This window comes from Polistes canadensis, unplaced genomic scaffold (genome assembly GCF_001313835.1).
Source record: "Polistes canadensis isolate GaletaPanama2010 unplaced genomic scaffold, ASM131383v1 scaffold_3, whole genome shotgun sequence".
Classification (NCBI taxonomy): domain Eukaryota; kingdom Metazoa; phylum Arthropoda; class Insecta; order Hymenoptera; family Vespidae; genus Polistes; species Polistes canadensis.
This window is the reverse complement of record NW_014569550.1, coordinates 2,208,066-2,230,916: the sequence shown is the minus strand read 5'-3', so window position 1 is coordinate 2,230,916 and position 22,851 is coordinate 2,208,066. Positions and strand designations below refer to the sequence as shown.

The window sequence follows — 22,851 nt, the reverse complement described above, 5'->3', positions numbered from 1 at the left end:
TTTGCATGCGATATTCCGAAAGAATAAGAACCATCTCCTGTAAACGGCAAATACATTTTTCTTTTTATATTTAGTGCAAATACGTGTTCCTTCGATAAATTATCAAATTTTTAATATTCACATGATACAAGTGAATGTCTATGTATAATCTATGTTCAAGATATGAAATTAATATGGGAAAAAGATATTAGAATAAAAAAAAAAAAGGAACAGTAATTTTATTATTTTCCATAAAATGTTTTGCAAATGATAAAGAAAAATCAATTTTCGATCGATGCCATTGCGTCGAAGGGGTGGTAAGCAAGCAGTTTGTCAGGGTTACCGGACTATTTTTATGTCGTTGCGACGCGTTGCGGCGGTTTATCGTGCGAATTATCCTAACACGAATCTCAGATAACGGCTTAGTCGCGTGTAGACGCGTTGCGTATTCTTTCTTTCTCCCTTTCTATGTATATATATACGAATGTAAGTAAATGTGTGTATGCTTTTTAGTACCACGTGCGTGTGCAATTAGTTTGACGCTGCGTGCAGTCGAGCGAGTGCACGAATGTTGCGTTTATCGAGCTCGCCCTTTCGACGACAATGACGACGACGACGACGACGACGACGAACTAAATCCTTTTTTCGAATCTGCAAAAACAATATCATTTTCGATTATTTTTTTCGATTCGAAATACGTTTGTTTCTGGAAATCGCTGGATTTGGTAACGATCGTTAAGCTTGATGTCGGCACCAGACATTTAACGCAATGTTGCGTTATATCCTATTCTCCTTCTCCCTCGCTCTCTTTCTCTCTGTTTTTATTACGTTCGTTTTAAATAAACTTCATTAGCACATTATGAAAGTTACAAGTAAAAGCTTTTCCCCAATCGCGTGAAAAAGGGGTAGAGGAGTAGCGTATGAAAGAGGGGAGACAAGTTCGATGCGATACTTTTACCTTGTATTATATGTCCGAACGAATTTTAAGCATAATAAAAAGAAAGATTCGTGGATAATCGCGTCAATAAAACTACAAAACGTATTATTCTCTTCATTATTTCATCGAAAAGATTAATAACGAGGATTTATCTATCTCTGTACGATATCCTCGTAGCGTTTCTCATTTGATGAATTATTATATGTAAATTAAATGACAAAATAAAGAAAAAATAAAGAAAAAATAAAGAAGAAAATAAAGAGAGAAAAAAAGGGGAAATTTGTGAACCACTGAAGAAACTAGTCGCCGTTGGTAGGATCGGAGCGGGCGAGAGAGTCGAAAACCTTCTGTGAACCCTACTTACCCCCCACCACCATCCGGTGAGACTGCTTTCTTTCGTTCCACGATGGGCCCGTTCGAGGCTCGATGGCCGGGCCAAGCTGCAGGCTCGGGGCCTAAAATGCATGCTAGGTTCTCGTTTCTCTCCTTCCTTCTCTCTTTCTCTTTTTTTTTTCTCTTTCTCTTGACACACGAAGACTCGGTTGGACGAGAGGGAGAGAGAGAGAGAGAGGAGAAGAGAAGAACGTTGAGGGAGGGTGAGAGGAGGGAACGCGCGTTGCTAGGCGTCTTCCTCTCGTTGCTAGGGCCCCGCAACTCGGTGCCCCTCCCGGCTCCGCCCCGTAGCAAGCCACCGCTCCAACTCCGCGGAATAGTCCCAAAATGCATCGGTGCCACACGGCCCTCCCGTCCCTCTAACTGCTGGCTCGCTCACCCGTCGCTGCGCAATGTACGCCTAAAAGAAAAAGATAGAAAGAAATGGAAGGAAAGAGAGAGAGAGAAGGCTTATGAGAATGGCTTCGAGTTTCTACTATGACTCCTTTTACCATCGCTAACCAAATTACCAGTGCACATCGACTTCTCTTTATCATTTTTTTTTCCTTCTCTTGTTATTCTTCTTTATTTTTATCCTTTTGTTTTGTTTTGTATTTTTAATACCAATCCTACAATAACATCGAAACTTCTTCTCCTAGGATCTCTAATTTATTCATAATTTATTATTTATTAGGTATACTACTTTACGTACTTTACGTTAATTTTATTAACAACATTTATTCTAACGCGTAAAAGATATAATTTAATTTATTTTGCTACTACAAGGGCGGATGTGTGGGCCAAGCCTATTTTAGGTGGAACGGCTTAATGCAATTTATTCCTTTCGCTTCGCGTTTGTCTTCTCTACTCTTCCAATCTTCGTTCCTGCCGCTTTTCTTGCCTACCTCTTCTTCTTCTTCTTCATCTTTTTCTTCTTCTTCTTTCCACTAGTTATGCGTCGACTCCTCTCTACTCGTTGGATATAATTTCCTCTCTTACTCTTTCTCTTTCTTTCTCGTCCGGAATACAAATATACATTTATATACGTAGTAGTAATAGTAGTTGTAGTAGTAGTAGTAGCAGTAGTATTTAGAAGTATCTTGCTATGTTCTCTCTTTCTCTATCTCTCTTTCTCTTTCTCTTCTGCTAAAGTAGCGATCTCCAATTTTTGGCCCCCCGTCACACCCTTCCTCTTCCCACTCTCATCAGTATGGCGGAGCAGCCATCTTCTTGTCGCTGCCCTCGTCACGTATCGTCGAAAGTACACGGTAGTTTCTTCTTTTTTTTGTTTTGTTAGTTCTTTTTTAGTTTTGTTCAAACGATCGTTGTACCCAAACCTCGCACTTATGAGAGAACCTTCTGAAATATATTTTTTTTTCTTACAGGAAAGAGGTCTTCTTGCGTCTCGGAGAAGAAGAGAGAAAAAAAGAAGCGCTAGCGAGAGAGAGAGAGAAATAGAAAGCCAATTTTCATCAAACGAACGAGCTACGTTCGAGAAAATACGATCGATAACGATTGATCGTATAATATTCGCACCTGGAGTTCTTTGTTCGTAGGCTGTGGTCGATCGTACACGATGGCGGTAGAACTCTATAGTAGTGGTGGTACACGTAGGGTGGTCAAAGGAAGGTCGTAAGAAACAAGGAAATCATGAGAAATCGCGGCTTGATTCTACAAATCGATATATCGCGAAATCACGACTAATACACGTGTGTAATACGACGCCCGTCTCGTGTTGTTTCGTGTCGCGTCACGTTTATCGTGGCTCGGACGCGAGCGTGAATGGCATTAGCAAATAATGGAATACGAAAGAAGCTATACGAGACGTCGACGAGGTATTTCATTATTAATGCGCGTACCTCTATATCGTATCGGTTAGTCGTTGTTAAACGGTAAGTTGAGAAGAACCGATGGCTAATCGTTCGAATTTAAAATATATACTAATACATATCAACAATAAGTACGATTACGCTAGCATAATTTTCCATCATTAAAACTATTGTCCTCCTAATCGAAGACACGAAGTCGTGTTTAAACATAATATAACGATACATAAACATTGTCAATTCCTTCTTTTCCTAAAACTTGATAAATCAATTTCGGCAATACGAACAACAACGATAACGACGACGACGACGACGACGAGGAAAACGACTAGCTGCGGCCCTGTGTCTTTGCTAGAATCCCCTCTACCGAGTTTGAGGCTGCACCTAAAAGCACTATCCCTTCGTTCTGGCGGCTGTTGCAGCGGCATGGCCCTCCCCACCATCATTGCATTCCTCCTATTTGGGTCCCCACCATCGGGTCCGAAAAGTGCAACGGCCTAAATTCACGTAGGGGAAGTTACCAAGGGCCTTGGGCTTCTCCCACCCGTTCTCCGGTGCAACAACCTAATTTCTAGACCCTCTCTCCCTGTCCCCTTTCCCCTCTGCTACCCCCTTTTCCCTCATCCCCCGTCCCTCGCTTCACCACCTCTTCCATCCTCCTCGTCGTACTCCTCTTCATATTCTTCTCCTTCTTACTCTCTCACTCTCTCTCTCTCTCTTTCTCTTTCTCTCTCTCCGTTCTACCACCGCCCGCACGGAATCATCGTGCCTCTTCTACTTAATGCAATCGCTAGTCGGTTTTCGGTGGCGACCCTTTTCCTCTCTCACTCTTTCTGTCTCTCTTTCTCTCTTATGGCCATTTCCCTTCCCCTCCTCCACCTCCTCCTCCTCCTCGTCCTCATCCTCGTGAGTGCGCTCACGCTCGGCTCAGCCTTCTTCTCTGCACTCTCTCTCTCTCTCTCTCTACTCTCTACTCTCTACTCTCTACTCTACTCTCTACTCTATCTCTCTTTCTCTCTCCTGTCAATCGCTCCTTCTACCCCCCTTCCAAAAGCCCCTTTTCTTATTCCCTCTCGTCGTCGCGCAATCGTGTCCGCTTACTAGCGACTCGTGGATGCAATACGATGCCATCGTACTACACAACATCGCGGCAAAGTCCCGCTCTCTGCTTATTCTTCTTCTTGAAGTCTTCTTTCTCTTTCGCTCTTCATCAGTTTCGTCCATCCTATTGGAAAAAGAATTGACGTTCTCAAATCATTTATATTTACTATGATAGATTTTACTCAGGTGTAAAAAGTAAATATCGGAAAATAATAATAGTATTGTGCAATTGATTTATAATAAATTTAATATCATTTAGTTACTTATACGTTATTGATTTCGTTTACGAGATAAAGAGATAGTCGGGAGAGGAGAAGGAGAAGGAGAAATTTAGCGCGTTGAATCAAAAACGATAGATTCTTTATACCATAAGAATTTCATTCGAGTATGGTTTCTTGATCGTTATGCAATTGAAAAAAAAAAAAAGAACTGAGCACCAAAGTTGGATCGCTTTCACTGTAAACAGAGGAGAGAAAATCTACTACTAGTCTCTGACGTATTATAATATTTTGTTTAAAAAAGTTTTGAGAAAAAATAATAATAATAAAAAAAGAAAAAAAGAAAAGAAAAAAAAAATAATAGAAGATCGAAGAGAAGCGTGGGACTCTTTCTCTAAGACGGTATACACGTATTTAGAGGTATCGAAGTTTTTCGTCGAAATTAACCTAACGACTAGAACGAAAGAAATTGAGAGAAAGAAAGCTATTCCTCGAGGGGTTTATTCGTAGGGGCATGATTAGGCTGTTGAAAAATCGCGCTGGCGTGCAGACCTTTCTAGACATTGTTGCAATCGTAGAAATTGGGATGAAGAAGGATCGTTATCTTCATCTTCTCCTTTCTCCCCTCATTCTCTTTTACATCGATGTTCCAGGCTAGCACGGGAGCTTCGCGAGAGATCGTTCTTGTGAAGAGAGTTAGGTAGGTAGGTAGGTTGGTTGGTTGGAAGGTAGGTAGATAGGTAGGTAGGTAGGTAGGTAGATATACGTAACTCCGATCGAAATTTTTCTTCTCCACTTTCCTCTACTTGTCAGCGGCGAGCATGACTTTCGTCCGACTGTTATTTGAAAGAGAAATACTGTGTAGGTGTGTATATATATATAAATATATGCGCATGTATATATGTCGATAGGTATGGTAGAGAGATATAAAAAAAAAAAATAAAAGAAAGAAAGAGAAAAAGAATCTTCTCTCAAAGCACTACTCGGCACAGACAAGAGAAGAAGAACTCTTCGGTTGGTTCTTGCACGCTTTCGAATTTCACGCGGAAATCGGCCCATTTCGGCGCGCCTCTTTCGTTTTCGAAGGCATTTCACCGTTCGGAATCCTCCTCCTCCTTCCCCCTACCTCTCTCTATCACTTTCTGCCATTTTGCTCCTTCCTACTTCTACTCTCTCTCCCTCTCTTTTTTTTTTTTTTTTTTTTTTTTTTTTTTTTTTAAACAAGAAAAACGAACGAACGATCATCCAGCTCTTTCTACACTCGGACAAAACTGTCGTGCCATCCGTTCTCTATGGCGAGGAGGAGAACCAAGCACGGAGAAGAAGTTTTCTTTCNTTTGCTCCTTCCTACTTCTACTCTCTCTCCCTCTTTTTTTTTTTTTTTTCTGTTATTTTTGTTTCTCTCAGCAGAGTAATACTACCATCATCCAGCTCTTTCTACACTCGGACAAAACTGTCGTGCCATCCGTTCTCTATGGCGAGGAGGAGAACCAAGCACGGAGAAGAAGTTTTCTTTCTCATCGCGGGTTCTGCGAGAGGAGGATCAACGGCCGGACAAAAGTTCTTTGAGCCGAGGACCACCTGCCCGCGGATACGAGCCGCCTCGGTCCACCCCTCCCTCGCCACCTCTACTACATGCCACCCCTCTTCTTGTATTGGCATCGGTGTATTGCCCCTTCGGTTGACTTGGATTAGCCACTTAGAATCCAAACTTGTTCCCCGTCGATCCCGGGAAAATGTCTAAGGTAACGCCCGATAACACTATGGCGGTTATAACTTATAAAACTATTTTATTTAGCTTTCATTGTTTTTTCAACTTTTTTTAATTGTCTCTTGAACGTCTTTTTTTAATTCATTTAAATCGATATTATATATTTTAATTTGGAAAAATAATCAAATTAGGTTTATATACGTGTGCTAGTAATTATTACGATTATTTTCTAAGTCATTTTTTATAAAATCTTTTTTTCATACTTTTATCGTACATATACGCTTGAAAAAAATTTACTATTATAGAATATTAAATAAAAAAAAAAGTCTAGATTGGTGTGTTAACAAACTTTAATGGATAAAAACTAATGAAAGTTAGTCTTGAAGATTTTAATGCAATAACCTAACGTACGGATATGAAATTTGTAAAGAAAAAATTCGTGATAACCATGTATAGTTGAATGTGTTAGTTTGCGCGTAAGAGCACGCACACACGCACACTTCTACATTTCAACGTACAAGACGCTTGCCACTGCTTGCATGAGACGTTTGCATGCTCTTCTCGGGGTAGGCTCGTTCGTTGCGTGCGCATTGCGTGCACGGAGCAAGTCGAGCATAGGATGCCGAAACTTTATTTCCAGAATGTTTGATTTGAGAAAGAAATAGCCGTGACTCGTTCGCCCGAAAGGTTTTTGCCTCCCGTAAACTACGCCTAATTTAAGAGGTTCTTGAACTTGCTTGCAGTGAACGAGTAAAAAAGAAAGATAAAAAGAGAAAGAGAGAACACAAAACTCTTTCAGCTTCGACGAAATTTCAATCTTTTCATCCGAAAATTCTCTTTCGCCGTGAGAAACCAAGCGGTTATGTTTATTTGGATTGTAACTATTTTTCCAATGTTTTCTTTTTTTTTCATTTTTATATTCGATCGTGAATTTATTCGGTGGAATGAAACGACCGGTTTACCAGAGAAGGTAAATTAGACCCGCGTAAGAGTTCGTAGAAGAAAAATGAGAAGAATAATAAGAAGAAAAAGAATTAGTAGAGGCAGAAGGAAAAGAAGAAGGGGAAGGGAAAGGGGAAGGGAAAAAAAATGGGAGAACAACGACGTGGTGTTTTGACGAACGAAACCGCGAGCAAAAGTAACTACACGGAAGCGTGAATACGATTCTCTTGTACTTACCGGTGAATTCTCTCGAGGTAAGAATTTTGGCTTGGCCCGGGCTTTGGCCTGGTCACGGCTTCGTGAATCCGCTCTGACTTTTTCCACTCTTCCTGACGAACGATTGTTTCGTTGCATCCTGCCGCCTTGCACTCTCCCATAAAAGTTTGGGAACGGAACAACGAATCCTTCTCGTACTTTTCGCCGATTCCTATCTTCAAGTTGAACGGATAAGGTGTGAACAGCCAATAAGAGAACTCCTTTTTATTCTACTAAAGATATCTGATGAATTTATTTCCTAATTTTCGTTCTTATTTTCTTCTCTTTTATTTATCTTTCTTCCTGTCATTTAGATCCGACGATCAATTATTTAATTCGATTTGTGCAATTGCTTTGTTACCAAAAATTTTATTCAAGAAACTTCTCTAAAGATCTAAAACAGTTTTTTTATCTGTGTTTTATCGCGAATTCGCGATTTATAAAAAAGATAAGATTTTTCAAATTGTTAAGAACGGGTAGCAACGAATAAACGAACGAACTTTAGATCATAATAATCCGTCCTATCGCATTTTTTGAGATATGCTCGTCTGAACAATAGATTCGATATATTATACGCGAAACTAAACTCTCTGCGGGAATATCTACGTCGCGATAAAGTGACCGCTAATTGTCATCTAGAAAATCGCAGATAATAATACACGTTCTGGTTGGTTAATGAAAGCGTAAGAAATCGTACCGTACAATGACCCTCCAAATAGGGTATATCCGGGATCTATATCCTTCCTAACTTCGTCAATTCAATCCTTATGGTTGACGGATAGCTTTGTATTATATATAGCGACGACTATTTGAAAAAAAAAAAAGAAGCTAAATGTTTCGAAGAAATCTTTGAGATATAATAGTATATCGTTTTTTTTACACATACAGCCCAATGAATGCGTCCCGATATAAAGTCATAAGTTTCTATTAAGCATACATGTATAGTAAATTATTTGCACAAAAATTTGTGCTTAACAAACGTCGTATATCGACCCGAGACAATTTGTTGTTCTTTAAATGTGAACAAAAAAAGCGAAATAAATTTGAAAAAAAAAAGAAGAAAAACTCTGCCATAAACGATCAAAACAAATGAAACATTGGAACATATGGGTGAGGGCAGATATATGAATTCTTCTTCATTAATATGATTGTTCGAAACAGTACATTATAGAAAATTTTGTTTTTCGCGATACGTATATAGATTTTTATGGAAAAAAAAAAAGGAACACGACATGGATAAAATCAAGCAGCGATTGCAGCAGCAGCAACAACAACAACAACTACCGGTAGAATAGTAGTTACCACTACTAAAACGAAATCGCAATATATGTGTCACGCGTTTGGGTTGATCCGTCTCGCTTCGGGGAATATTGCGTTCCGATTGGCTGTTCCGTCGGAAATCGCGGATGATAAATATTAATTATTTTTGTTTACCTCTCGACCGTGCGGCGTAGCATTAATAACATTTCGATCTTGCTCTATCCATTTTGCGGCGCGGTCCTCTTCTACCCCAGGCAGCCCCGGCCGGCCAGGAGCAAGACTACGGGCCGGGTGGTAACAAACGAATTTGTTAGTTCATGCCGTTTGGTCTCGCTCTGCAAAAACATTGGAACAACGGGTTCGGATCCTTCCTCCCACTCATTTCCAACAACGTTTTCAACCTATCTGCGCAAGAGAGAGAGAGAGAAAAAGAGAGAGAGAGCTAGAGAGAGAAATGAGGGGAACGGCGAGGGGATGGGGGGGGAGGGAAGGATGGTAACAGTCGCACAATGATCGTCGCGCGAATACGTAATTTTCGCAAACAAAGTAGTCGTGCAAATAATAAAACGCGCGTGTTTACCTTGACCGATGTGTTCCGCGAGCTCAACGAATTTAATTGCAATATCGACTAGGGTATATGCATAACCCGAACGACGAAATTCGGTTTTAGGCATTCGCTCTTCCTCCTACCATCTATTTCTCTTTCTCTCTCTCTTCCTCTCCCTCTTTCTCCCCCTCAGTTCCTATCTCTCTTTCTGTCTCTCTAGTCGCATTCGTATCGAGGGTGATGCGGATAAAATCGTCGGCATCGAATGCCGAATCCGCGCCAGGGGTTCGTTCGGCGCAACCCAGGCTAATCCGCTGAGCTCGATCGCTGGATGATTATAATGCTTGTTTTCTGCTTTCGATCTTTCCAAGATTCCTACAGGTATGAGAATATAATGTTAATGAAAGAGAGTAATTAACGATCGATGTACTTCGTTACTCGATTCATTTATTGTTATCGGTTTGCGGATTTTTCTTAAAAATTCATGAACACGAATTAAAATGAGTATTTTTTGAGATCCCTTTTTTTTTTCTTTTTCTTCTTTCCATTAGAACAAGTTTACACGAATTTTCTAACGAATTTTCTGACGAAATCGGGAATTGTTTATTATCTAATTTCGAGTGTAATGTTCGCGAGTTTAGCGAACGAAAGTAAACGAGGGTGGAGGGTAATAAAAGGTATATCTTGATGAGGTCGGTTCCGCGCGTACCAACGTCTACGAATTTCATTGTAACACGGACGCTCACAATTAGAGGCTCGCGTGCGTCCTGCAGAAAGAGAAAAGGAAGGCTCGCATTCTCGCCGTTGAAGAAACCGGTGAAAGGAAGTCGAAGGATGGAAAAGGCGAGGGACAAGTTTGCGATAACTTTCAACTTGGCTGGACACCCCGAAACTTTTTCTTCTTCTTTTTCTTCTTATTCTTCTTCTTCTTTTTTCTTTTTTCTTTTATTTCACAATGTAGATCAATCTTTGTTCTCAAACGAGAAATAAAGATGTTTTTCTTCATTCAATCGTTGCGAATTAATTTCTAGCTATTGAGTATTCCGCGTCATACATTTTACACGATCGTTGCTATTACTTGCAAATACCTTATCTCGTATATTCTATATTTAAGTTCAATGCCAAGTGGTAAGAAACTTTCATTACGCCAAGAGAGTCGTGGCGATTATCGTAGCGATGATCAGCAACGTTATTCGACTTTGTTCGTTGTTTTTAAATAAATATAATACAAGGAAAGAACAACAGAATTACATCTATAGACAAAACTTGGATTTCTCTGATTCGAGTACCTCAAGAGAAACTCGACAATGTTTTGTTGACACTTGGGAAATTCCAAGTATGCGCTGTATGCTTTATGTCATGACCACTAGCAGATGCATACGCGCTTTTCTTTGTCTATTGAAAAATTCTATGCATCCTCGAGCAGCCAAGGAAACGTAGAAACGTGTTCTAATGTTCACCGAGCTTTCACCCTCACCTAACCCCCCACCCACCCATTCCATACTTTAGACGACCATATTTGTTATGTACGAGTCCCAACTCGCGTTATCCCGATTTACAATATAAAAACGTGCAACCTTGTCTGGCCCTTCGGTGTTTACGAATTTACTGAAAATGAAAATAAAAGAGTCGTTTGTGAAGTAGATCGTTAAAAGTAAACATACGTGTATGTACATTGCATATATATATATATATAGAGAGAGATGTACACGCATATGCTTATACGTATGTATAGTAAATGAGTTCTCAAAGCGTTCAATCGTTGCTTTTCGAGAGGAAAATACCGTGTTGTTAACGATAAAGTAACGATAAATTGATATTAACATCATAATCGAGCGTCAGGAATCGAGAGTATTGTCGTGATCGTGTGACAACGATTACTAAATACGAATTTCCATAGTCAGCTCGATTTGCATTACAAGCTATCATCCTGGTCGTACCTTTTTATTTATAAATACGAACTGCCGTGGGGCGTTCCGTTTTGAAGGCGCTCGTTTTTGAAGTGTAACGATCTTGTACATAAACGAAAACGTAGATGCATTGTAAATACGTTAAGCCAGCATGAAGTGCGTTTACATCGAATTCACGGTTAGAGATGGGATATGTCCTAATTATAATTATCTTTTACTGGTCACTTGTATAATTAATACATATACGTATGTACGAATACGCAGAGGGTTTGTTTGCATAACGGACATGTTACACGCGTAATAAAAATATTTAACGAAAGCCTTTTGACGAAATTCTTAACGATGCGCATAATAACTTTACCTTTGGTTGCGCTTGGAAAACAAAATGTATAAAGAAAAAAAAGGGAGAAGTGATCCCCACATTCTCGAACGATCAGATAGTCGAAAGTAGAGCAAAGTTGATCGCGATTATAACACCGAGAGGTTATCGTGCGAAAATATCTGCTCCTTTTGGGAATAAATGAAAATCCTTTTGAGAAAGGAAAAACATACTCAACTCTCAGCCATTTCTGAAATAACTTTACGAGAAGATAGAATAGATTTAAATATTTAATCAAAGTTTAATAAATAAACGTATTTATAAAAGTAGTATGTCTCGTCGTTTATATACCAAGGTCTCTCTCTCTCTCTCTCTCTCTCTCTCTCTCTCTTTCTCTCTCTTTTTCTTTCTCTCATGAATTTGCAATCATCATGACCCGAATTCTTCTTTCATGAACCACAAATATTTGCGTTATAATAAAATGCTCGATTTTATTTATTTTTGTGCAATCTACTTATTGTTTAGCAAATTTGCGACACGCTTTGATGAATACGCGGAATCGTTGCAGAGTTCCTATGTATTAAATAATAAATTCAACGAGTATATTGATTAAGAAAGTCACGAACGCGAGTTTATCGACAACGGAAAATCGCAAATCGTTTTAGAATTGAAACGATAACCCCTTTCTTTCGAAGTAAACGCGTCAAGTCATCGAATGATCGTTTTTCGCGAAGAAACAATGTTATCACGTAATTATGCGAACAAAATCTAATAAGATTTCAACGGCCTAATAGGATTACCATTTTTCGATTTCCAATAATAAACGAAAAATAAATACAAAAATATAAAGAGATTGAAAGAGATGAAAATGTTGTAGAAAATAATATTTCGTATTAATATCTTTAGATATCCTTGCATATGGACGCAAGGACAGGTGTTCGACTGTTGATGCAAGTTTAACGTATGCACCGTTCCTCCCGTTGTCCGTTCTAAAACGAAAATCGCAAAAGCTATCTGGTTTTTCTGGTGAAAGTAGCTTTATCGCCGCGAGAAATCTCAGGATAAATCGCCGCGTGAATATTCGCGTCGCATTCAACTGCGTTTAAAAACGTGTATAGTGAAAAACACTCGGTTACGAGCACCCTTTTACGTTTGGATGAAATACTCTTTTGGGGCCGAAAATAAACGAGTAGTAAAAATGAAAATTTTACTTCTTATTAGCATCCTTCGACTTGTAATAAATACGTTATTTAGACTCGTTTTCGTACCAAAAGAAAAAAAAAATAAATATCTTGTAAAATGTATGTATATACGAATATAATGTATATATATATATATGTCAATACACAAGTATTTTTTAATATATACATACGGAGGCGAATTTATGTACATATGTTATTTATGCAATGGTGCCGCGAAATCTGCAAACGAGTCTAAAAATCGCGAAGCCTCTATGGACCTTGCTTCGCCGATTTCATAACCAACCGTCTTGCGTCATCGAGCAAAACACTTCGATCGACAATTCCGAACGATCACGTTGACCTCGAAGAGTTTGCTGGTCCGTTTGCTGATCGACCACACCTCGCTTCTCTAATCTGTATCATTTCAATGTTTTAAATATTACTACTCTATCTCTGTATTCAATCACGACAGATAAATTTCTCTAGTTTTTGAATACCCATCATTAGTCTTAGTCAAACATAGAAGTATCATTTTCTACTTTAGTTACGAATAAAATAAGAAAAGGTAAATATCACGTACGATTAACTGTTACCGTAAGATATTTAATAAAAATATCTAATTTTATTTATGTTTGATGAAAAATAATTACAAACGAGGAAAAATAATGATTAATTATTTTATAGAAAAGAAAATTAACTCGCGATATATAGATATTTCATATTCACGATATAAAAAAATAGATTGTTTTTAATAAATGTATCGTGAAAGATCTGATATTGTAAATGAGTGAATATGAGTATAAGAAAACAGATCAAGTTTTTATACGTGATTAATTCATATATTTATTTCTATAAGAAAAACAAGGAGAGAGTATTCATAATAATCATAAGAATCAACTTCGATCTTTAATATAAATATATATATATATATATATATATATATATTTGGCGTTTCCGCATGCAACGGGCTGCGTCGTCGTTAGCATCGACGTCGGTTATACATACGTGTAGTTTTGGTCGGACATCCGGTACCGCTTTCGCCGGTGAATTTATTTATTATTTCGGAGCTTCGTGGGCCGAGCAAGTACATATGCATACTTGTATGTATGTATATATGTATGTGTATATGTTCGTATGCCATTGCATGGCTGACGGGCTCCCGGCAAAACTCTTGCCTCGAATCACGAACGGACGGGGACGCACTTCCGCTTCTTCATTATGCGTTAGAACGAACCCGCATATAATTGGAAGGTAACGCACCGAATTAGGGACCAGGTTGCTCCTTTTATCGAGCAAATTGTAGGAACGCGAGAAGCGTTTCCTGCTTTCTCGCGTTAGGCGTCCATTTTATTTCATTTTTCGGCTTATTCTTCTTATTCTTCTTCTTTTTCTTCTTTTTTTTACTCATGTTCTTTCCTCGTTTATTAGTTATTAATTTAAACACTATTTCGTGTTCATGAATTTGAGATTATTGTAAGATTTTGTTCGCCGAAAGTTTAATGATCTTTAAGGTATACAAAACTCACGGATACGAAGCACGATATACGATATACGTAAAAAAAGATGATAGTAACAAGTCGTCATTCGAGGTTTATAACATAATAAAAGATAAAAGAACAAAAATAAAAGTGAATTTATCTGGATGAATATTCTTCATCGTGTATATATATATATATGTTACCGGAAAAGTGAGAAATTCAAGCAATGTTAGCAATTTCCAGACATTGCCCTCAATGTAAAACGTTTTTTGACAACGTAGCAAATGTATTTATGTCTCTCTTACATTTCCTAAATATTCTGCAGAATAACAAATGAGAAACCGGTAAAGTAAAAAAACAGATATGAAACATTTCTCTCTAAACCCGCTTATATCTTCCGATACGATAAGGAACAAAAGATACAGATTTTCCATGGAAATCTCTATGAATATCAGTCTAAACGTAATATAATCTTCTACTACGATAAGTAACAATGGGCCCTACATAATAACACACCGGCATAAAGTGAGTTCCAATGTCTACAAGTGCGCATAGTATAGCGACACGACAGTCTCAAAAACCCGCTCCATGCTCGCTGTTGTGTGTGTTGAATGTATGGGGAGGGGGTTTGTGTATGTGTGTGTGCCTGTCGCCCGATAATGTATTCTTTTCAATATTACCTAAATAGCATTTGGTATTCTCTACAATATCTAGGTATTATGTCTAATGCCTAGGAAAAGTCTGTAACAATTCTTCTGTTTCCTACGTTGTCAAAAAACACCGAGGGATTGCTAACATTACCTGAATTTTTTACTATTCCGGAAACATATATATATTAGAAATATGCTTGATTTAATAAATGATTTTTTTTCTTTAACTTATTCTGCTTTCCTCATATTCGGTAATGTATAATATTGCATATTGATTAAGTTAAGATTAATCGATTTTATAATGATCGATTTTCTTCGAGCAAGTTTTAAAAGAAAGGTTCTTAGTTTTGATTATTCTTTAATAATAAGTTCCTCCTATAGTTATTTTTATTAGACAGGTCAGAATGAATGAAACACAACAAGATTATCTGTAAAATTCAAATGATTCTCTACGAGTAGATATCGTTTGTGGTCAGATTGAATTTCTACCGGTACGACTAGTTATTTGAAATCCACCTGTCTATCTCTCTATATATGATGGACGAACTGTGATTCGTTCGAATTGTAGTTGCACAACGAGACTGGTACACGAATAAAATGTAAAATAATGTTGACAGATATCTATTTGGATTCTTTTATTCTTCCGAAAAAAAAAAAAAAAAAAATAAAAAAGTTAAGGGTGACATTCGACGAGCTAATTGAACGGTAGCTGAAATATTTCAAACTATTATTTTTTTTTTTTTCTCATTTTGTGAACAAATGAAATTAGATTTCGAAAAAGATGTATAGTGAATGTCACTTAAAATCGTACACCATTACTCTTACTCGATATTTGCTTGATAATTATTGGTATATCGTGTTTAGGATAAAGCCAATCTAGAAATAAATACGTTAGTAAAACTTTATTAAATATTTAACGAGTTTAACTTGAAAGCAATATACCTAATAAGTGAATTAAACAAATACGAAATCGTACACTTATACCATTATGTATGTGACTTTTAATGACGCGAACATGTATTATATATTATTCTTATATTTGCTTAATTCTTTAATTGAAATTATTGCTTTCAAGTTAAACTTATTAAATATATAATAAAGATATACTAAAGTATTTTATTTCTATATTGGTTTAATAATCCGAGATACATAATACCAATAGTTTTCTAGTAAATGTAACGGCGTAGGATTTTTTAGTGACATTCAATGTATGTATATTATCTATCTGTTGGTTGCAACAGAACGCCGATTGTTTCATCGAGTTTCGACGAGTTCCTCGTTGAAGAAGATATCGTCCGTCGGAGATATATCGTCAGCGTAATTGAAACTCTAGGAAACGTCCGCACGGTTGCCTAAGACGTTTCTATGTACGTTGCATTCTAGGCGGATGACGCATCTATAATGCTTACGACCAGTTCGTCCTTTCTTTGTTCGACGAATACTGCAAATCGGTGCAACTTTGCTCTCTCTCTCTCTCTTTCTCTCTCTCTTTCTCTCTCCCTCGAAGTGGTTTTTACATATAAATACGATGTCGTCATTTCATCCAATGTTTTACAAATTCAATGCAAAGATTTCGAAATAATCGCGTTTACGTCGAATCGTATCTTGCAATTTTTAAATAATAATAAATAAATTATTTATTCCTATCGGATTGGATTGACAAATTTTTAAACTCACTAATCCGACCTGTAATAATCTAAAAAAAAAACAAAACTTCGGCGTTAATAATTTCGAAATGAAGTATTCAATATTTAAAATTATCTACAAACATTTTGCCCACCTAAGAAGTTTTGTCTTATTCTGTATGCGTTTACATATATATATACTTATATACTTACATATATACTTATATATATATATACATATATAAGTGTGTATACTTATAAGTATGTATAGTTACGTTTAAAAATTCTCTCGACAATAATAACCATGCTTGGCAATCGATTTTCTACAAGAGTTGCTAATAGAATAACTTTTTTCCAAATGTTGGTAGTTCCTTTTACGTAAACAGGTCACCGACGCAGGGAAGAATTTATCGACCAGCAGCAACCAACCGATGAAGCGAGTAACGTTCTACGACCGATTCGAACCGACTCTTCCCCCTGTGAACCTCACGAGCGTGCATATTTCTCAAAGTAATGCTATTTTCCGTATCCGGGAAACATTGTCTTCGAAGAGCGAAAAATATAACGTCTACAATTTTATATCTTATCTATATTGATAATTTGAAAATGATATATTATATTCTTGAAAAAAGTAATACGTATCTGGATATTTTCAAATATTCTTTTAAATCTATTATAAATTAATGACGTTGCATATATTGATTCGTAATAACATAGGTGTTTAGAGAATTTTAAAGATGTTTTTTTTAGAAGATCGACAAATTTTTAACGCATCGGATTATCTAACACCGTCGGTGTAGCGTGACTATAGTACGCACGAATGGGTGGTAGGTGTGTTGAGGGGTCCGAGTACAGTGGGGAAGAGAAGCGACATAGGTCCTCAGGGTCAGGGTGGCCAGCTTTCGTGGACGGGGGGAGAAAAATGGGGAGAAAGAGAAGGTACAGAGGGTTGGAAAGAGACGGACGAGTCCTTGGAATGGGATGGAGCACAAGGAAGGGCCAGCGAGCCAGGTTTTCGAGAAGCCTGCTGTAGGGAGAGGGAAAGAGAGAGAGAGAGAGTGAGAGCGCGAAAAGGGGAGAGGGGGGTGTTCCTTCAGAAGGTGAACGTCCAAGGGGGCAACCTGTTCGGGGTTCATGGCCCTCGCACGAATAGCAAACGTGCAGGGAGCCGTCCTGTCCAATCTGCTAGCAAGACTTGTGCAAAAGGGCCGCAGCCTCTTCTGCTTCTTCTTCTTCATCGTCTTCTTCATCATCGTCTTCTTCATCATCATCATCTTCTTCTTCTTCTTCTTCTTCTTCTTCTCCTTCGTCTTTGGCATGAGTTCTCGTACGAAATGAAAGATAATTAGATCGATGATCCAAGAACTCTTGAATTCGAATTTAACGAACATCTGTATATATTTTGTTTTTATAATGAAGACAAAAATAATTAATTCCACGAATAGATGATTTGGTCGAATGAAAAGAAATAGTCCGTTAGAAACTTGAATCTTTACGTTAAATAAAATGGTATAGGCGTCAGCCTACGGTTATTTATCACTCCTTCTCTTTCTTTCTTTCTTTTTTTTTTATCCCCCGATGAATTCACTTCCTACAAGGATGACTTAAGTCGACGTCGTTGTATTGGTCGGTCGACGTAAGACGTAAAAGAGGCGAGCAGCAAAAGCAACAGCAACAGCAACTGCAACAGCAACAGCAGTAGTGGTAGCTTCAGCAGCAACAGCAGCACGAAGCACATTTCTTTTCGACGAGTCGAAGGTACGAAAGAGGGAACCAGTTTTCGAGCGTATACTCGCGTCTCGATTATATACCTTCTGTTCTGGTCCTGGTCCTGGTCCTCCTCTATGTCTCGCACTTCTTGCCAAGAAGAATTCTACTTTATTATCCAATTACAAATTTTCGGAAGATTTATTTATAGAGATAATATATATGTAGGAGAAAGTGCGCAGTCGAATGTTGAGATGCCATCCATTCCAGTGATGTTGATGATGACAACGATTTTAAAATGACAATAATAGGTTGTAAAAATTGTGTTGGTATATTGCGATGTTTTTTTCTTTTCTTTTTTTTTTTTACTATCGGGACAACATCGAAGCAAGGTTTATAACTCATTCGCGTCAGGATGAAAGTAAGTAGCCGGGGAAAAGGATCACCGGTCTCGGCGAAGAAGCTGTGTTTAGCTACCGATCGGCTTCGGTTCTCCTTCGGGTCAAAGATCCCACCTCACCTACATAGAGTGCAAGAGAAAGAGGACCTACCATTCCGAGAGGGAAGGAAGAGTGTATATACCTTGCGAAAAAAGATGGCCGTTTTCGTGCATCCTCTCTAGAAGAAACGTGTACATATACATATAGTAGTATACATACAAGTTTCCACATATACTTCGCATATATCGACATCTCTACGTAGTCGACGTGGCACCCTGGACTCCTCTGTGTGACGTAATCGCCATGCTGTTAATCGACGATGTTTTAAGTAAGCCGTTTAAATACTTTCACGCGATATTACGTTTTCATTACGTAGATACGCATATACGATCCGTATATGGAATTATATGGCAATCCCAAACCGTTTCCTTTGATTCGTTGGTCTTATTTTAATGTTTCTTTTATTGGGAGGAGACTATTTTCATTTTCATTTTCATTTTCTAACATAATTTATATTCTACGTATAGCAAAATGCATTTGTATCATATAAGCTAAGAAAAATATCCACCTCGCGGTATCGCTTGCAGAGGTCATTAGACAAGAAACATCGACGACAACTGCGACTTTTATAATCTTATCTCCCGGACGGTTTAGTCATACCACAAATAGGTTTGCACGAAGCCAACCGATAGGATAAATTCTGGATAATCTTGTTATAACTCAAAATTCGTCTATATAAATAAATGGGTACGAATTCGTTTGGAACTTTATATTTGCGGAAAAAAGGAGAGGGGGAGGGCAAAAAAAAAAGTAGAAATAATCGGTCGAGTCTAAAGAAGATTCTTCGCGATCGTTATTCCGATAAAGATCGCGATGCTATGAAAAAGTTTTGCATGTGATCGAAACGAATTTTGGTTAGCGGTAATACGAGACTTCATGCCAAAGATATTTTAAACTCGTCGGCTGGGGATATTGGTATCCTTTTACCCATCGTGAAACCGCAGGAAAGTCGATGGGTACGCAAAGATTCGTTTTGGTAAGAGAAATAATCGGGGTGTTATTCAGCGTTTTTTAAAAAAGGAACCGTCGGAAAGGATCATTTCAAATTTAAAGTCATCCCTTAGGTTGTAGGTAAATAATTAATGATGATAATAATAGCTAATTAACGAAAAGAAAAAAAAAGGAAACATATCTGTTATAAAGAAATAATTAGGAAAAAGAATCTTATTCTTATCGATACAATGTCAAAGTCAATATGTTAAGCGATCGTAGGTTATTGCGACTGCACTGTTTTGATATCGAGAAAGCAAAGTGTATGTGTGTATGTATGTATATATGTATGTATGTATTTACGTATGTAACAAATTTTGTTACGATAAGGTAGACGAAAATTCGCTGATCGCGCGAGAAACAACCTTCGGATGGACGTAACGACGCGATATAAAATCATTTCTTTGGGCTTGGTGCTGGGTCTCGCGCGTTAGATCACGAACGCGAACCGATAAGCCATCAAACGAAGGAGAGATAAAAGCGACGTGGTATGCGAGTTCGAAAGTTTGTCGGAATAATAACGGTCGAGTCGAAGAAAAACGATCGAAAGGAGACCTCGTCATAAACGAGGTATCTTCGCGAATAAGTCAAACGAGAACGTGCTTATCTGCCAATTACATGGATGGATCATGCGCTCGCGCGTACATGATCATTCGCACACATATATATATATATATACATAAACGTCAAGAAATTTGACCTGCTCGAAGGAGAGTTACTCGTTAACGCGATCGATATTCCGTAAATCGATTCTTTTTTAATTCCCTTATGTTATTTGCTATTTCTTTTTCTCTTGTAGTTTTCGATTTTTCTTATCGTCATTTATTATACTTACTTATTTAGATCTATATACGTGGATAATAAAATTGAGGAAACGTAAATTTAACGAAAAGGGATAAAAGGAACGATCGACGATAGAAATTCCTTTCGTTTACGATTTTCATATCGGAAAATAGGGAAGTAGTAACGATTGACTCCTCCTCGACGTTTCGTACGATACAAAGAAAAACGAAAGTGTTTTACGAACGGATATATGTGTCTATCCTTCGGCGTCTTTCGCTCGAGCAAAAGCAAAATAGTAACCCAAGGTCATAGTTTCGCAAGACGATGGAACGTAACGAAAATACGTGTTGGTTAAATTCTTTTTAAACTGCGAATGACGATATATAATAATAATAATAATAATAATGTGCGAAGATGCACGTCGCGGACGAATAGTAACATTCCTTTTTATTCTACCTCTCTTATTTTGAAAAGAATTAATTTTTTTTCCTCCAAGAGAGAGAAATAAAAAAAAAGAAAAGAGAAATAAAGCAAATCGAACGAATCGTTAAAAGAAATCATCGTGAATTGGCACTATTGTAAAAACTGATAAGGATTTATCGATATGAAAATAAAACAAAACATATCCAAATGTATATGAAAACACATAAAGAAAGAAAGAAAGAAAAGAAAAATATAAAGAGAGACTAATAAATTATATCGCACAAATTTTAAATAATTAGATAGCATTATAAGTATGTATATATGTATGTATGTATGTATGTATGTATGTATATTGATCGTGAGATCGGCGCGATTCTTCGATTAAACGTCGAAGGACACGAATCTGCATCCGTGAGTCTCATTATCATTATCGCTTTAGATCTAGAGATACATTCGGGCGCGTCAACGAAGAAGAAAAGATAAACACCTTGCACTGTGTTGACACAGATGCATCAGAATTATAAGTGACATTAAAAGATACCCGTTTATAGATTACGAGGCCGATAATTTAACGAGTGGCAAGAGGAGGAAGGAAGTCAAGCGGACGGCTAGCGGACGGCCGACGGCGCAAAAAAATATCGCGCCTCGTCCTTACTAATAGCTGCTATGGCTGACTAATTGAATGACGTGCGCGAGCAACGTTGTCGTTTTCTCTCTCTTTCTCTCTTTCTCTCTCTATTTCTCTCTTTCTCTTTCTCCGTTACCGTCTCTGTCTTTTAGCGCATCCCATTATACGAATAGGAGTATCTGAAATTTCGATGATCCCTTCGATCGATTTTCTTTTCTAATTCGTTAGAAAAAGAAAAAGAAAAGAAGATTCATTTGCTAGAAACGAAGCAAAACAAGAAACAACTTTCGTATCTGTTGGAAGGCGTTAGAGTCACGGTCATGTAAGGAGAGTGTCGGGTGAGGTAAAAGAAAGGATAAGAAATATTGAAAGAAAGAAAGAAAGAGAGAAAGAGGACTCGCGTTTCGCGGGCGCCGCAACGACAGAAAAATCGGCGCGGCTAGCTTCGGCGCAGCTAACTGTACATAAGTTTGGCTATGCACGGGCTAAACGTCGAGAGGGGCAGAAGGGAAGGGTAGAGTGGGTGGGGACGAGGAAGAAGGGTGCCGAGCAGGCGGAGGGAAGGAGGAGAATGTTTAAAAGAGAAAGAGAAAGAAAAAGAGAGAAAAAATGAGAGAAAAAAAGAGAGAGAGAGAAGGAGAGAGATAGATAGATAGAGTCAAACGAAACTACCGAGCAGGAGAGGAGAGATGGCAGGTGGGGAGACGCAGGAGGATGGACGTTTGAAGGAAGGAAGGAAGGAAGGGAGGAGAAAGAGAGAAAGGGAGATAGAGCAAAGTACGCGGCGCGCGCGCGTCCGTTGTAGAATAAGAGGAAAGAAGGAAGAGGAATGAGAAATTAGAGAGAGAAAGAGAGAGATAGGGTTGCGCCGGTGGTGGTAGCGATGGTGGGGCCAAAGAATTGGCGAGGACCAGGCAGGCAGGCAGACAAGCAAGCAAGCAAGCAGGCAGGCAAGCAAGCAAGCAAGCAAGCAAGCAGGCAGAACAGGCAAGCACAGGCAGAACAGGCAAGCAAAGCAGGCCCGAAGCGGTGGTGGTGGCGGTGGCGGTGTACGGAGGGGTGAAGCCGCCCCTCTCGCGAGTAGTAGACTCGAGAGGGGGGACTTAGCCCCACTACTCTTTTGCGCGAGGTTCCTATGAATTTTGCGACACTCGATAAAAAGTGGTTCCACGAGGTTAACATTTCGGTAACTATACCCTCGCGCGTTGCTCACGCACGCACTCTCCGGCACGCATACACGTTTGCGCGCACGCCCTGCTGCTGCTCCTACCACCACACGCTACCACTATTATTATTATTATTATTACTACTACTACTACTACTACTACTACTACTACTACTACTACTCTACTACTACTACTACTACTACTACTACTACTACTCTACTACTACACTACTACTATTATTACTATTACCATTGCTATTGCTACTAGTACTACTACTACTACTACTCCACGACTAATACTATTATAAAGCTACTGTGCGAAAAAGGGAGAAAGAAGAGCAAAG

The 22,851-nt window shown here is 38.4% G+C and overlaps 1 long non-coding RNA gene across 2 annotated transcripts in view; it reads right to left on the bottom strand.

Moving 5' to 3' along the window:
* Positions 1 to 200: 200 nt before the first annotated feature.
* LOC106786219 overlaps positions 201 to 22,851 on the bottom strand; it is a 25,771-nt gene continuing 3,120 nt past the window's right edge. Inside the window, exons 2-4 of one of the 2 annotated variants that reach the window (XR_001381629.1) lie at positions 8,776 to 8,936; positions 1,281 to 1,709; positions 201 to 630 (exon numbers count right to left, since the gene is read on the bottom strand). This is a non-coding gene — a long non-coding RNA (uncharacterized LOC106786219). Of the gene's footprint in view, positions 631 to 1,280; positions 1,710 to 4,251; positions 4,340 to 7,323; positions 7,518 to 8,775; positions 8,937 to 22,851 lie in introns of those variants that run through there. The other variant, XR_001381630.1, reaches the window with a different exon arrangement.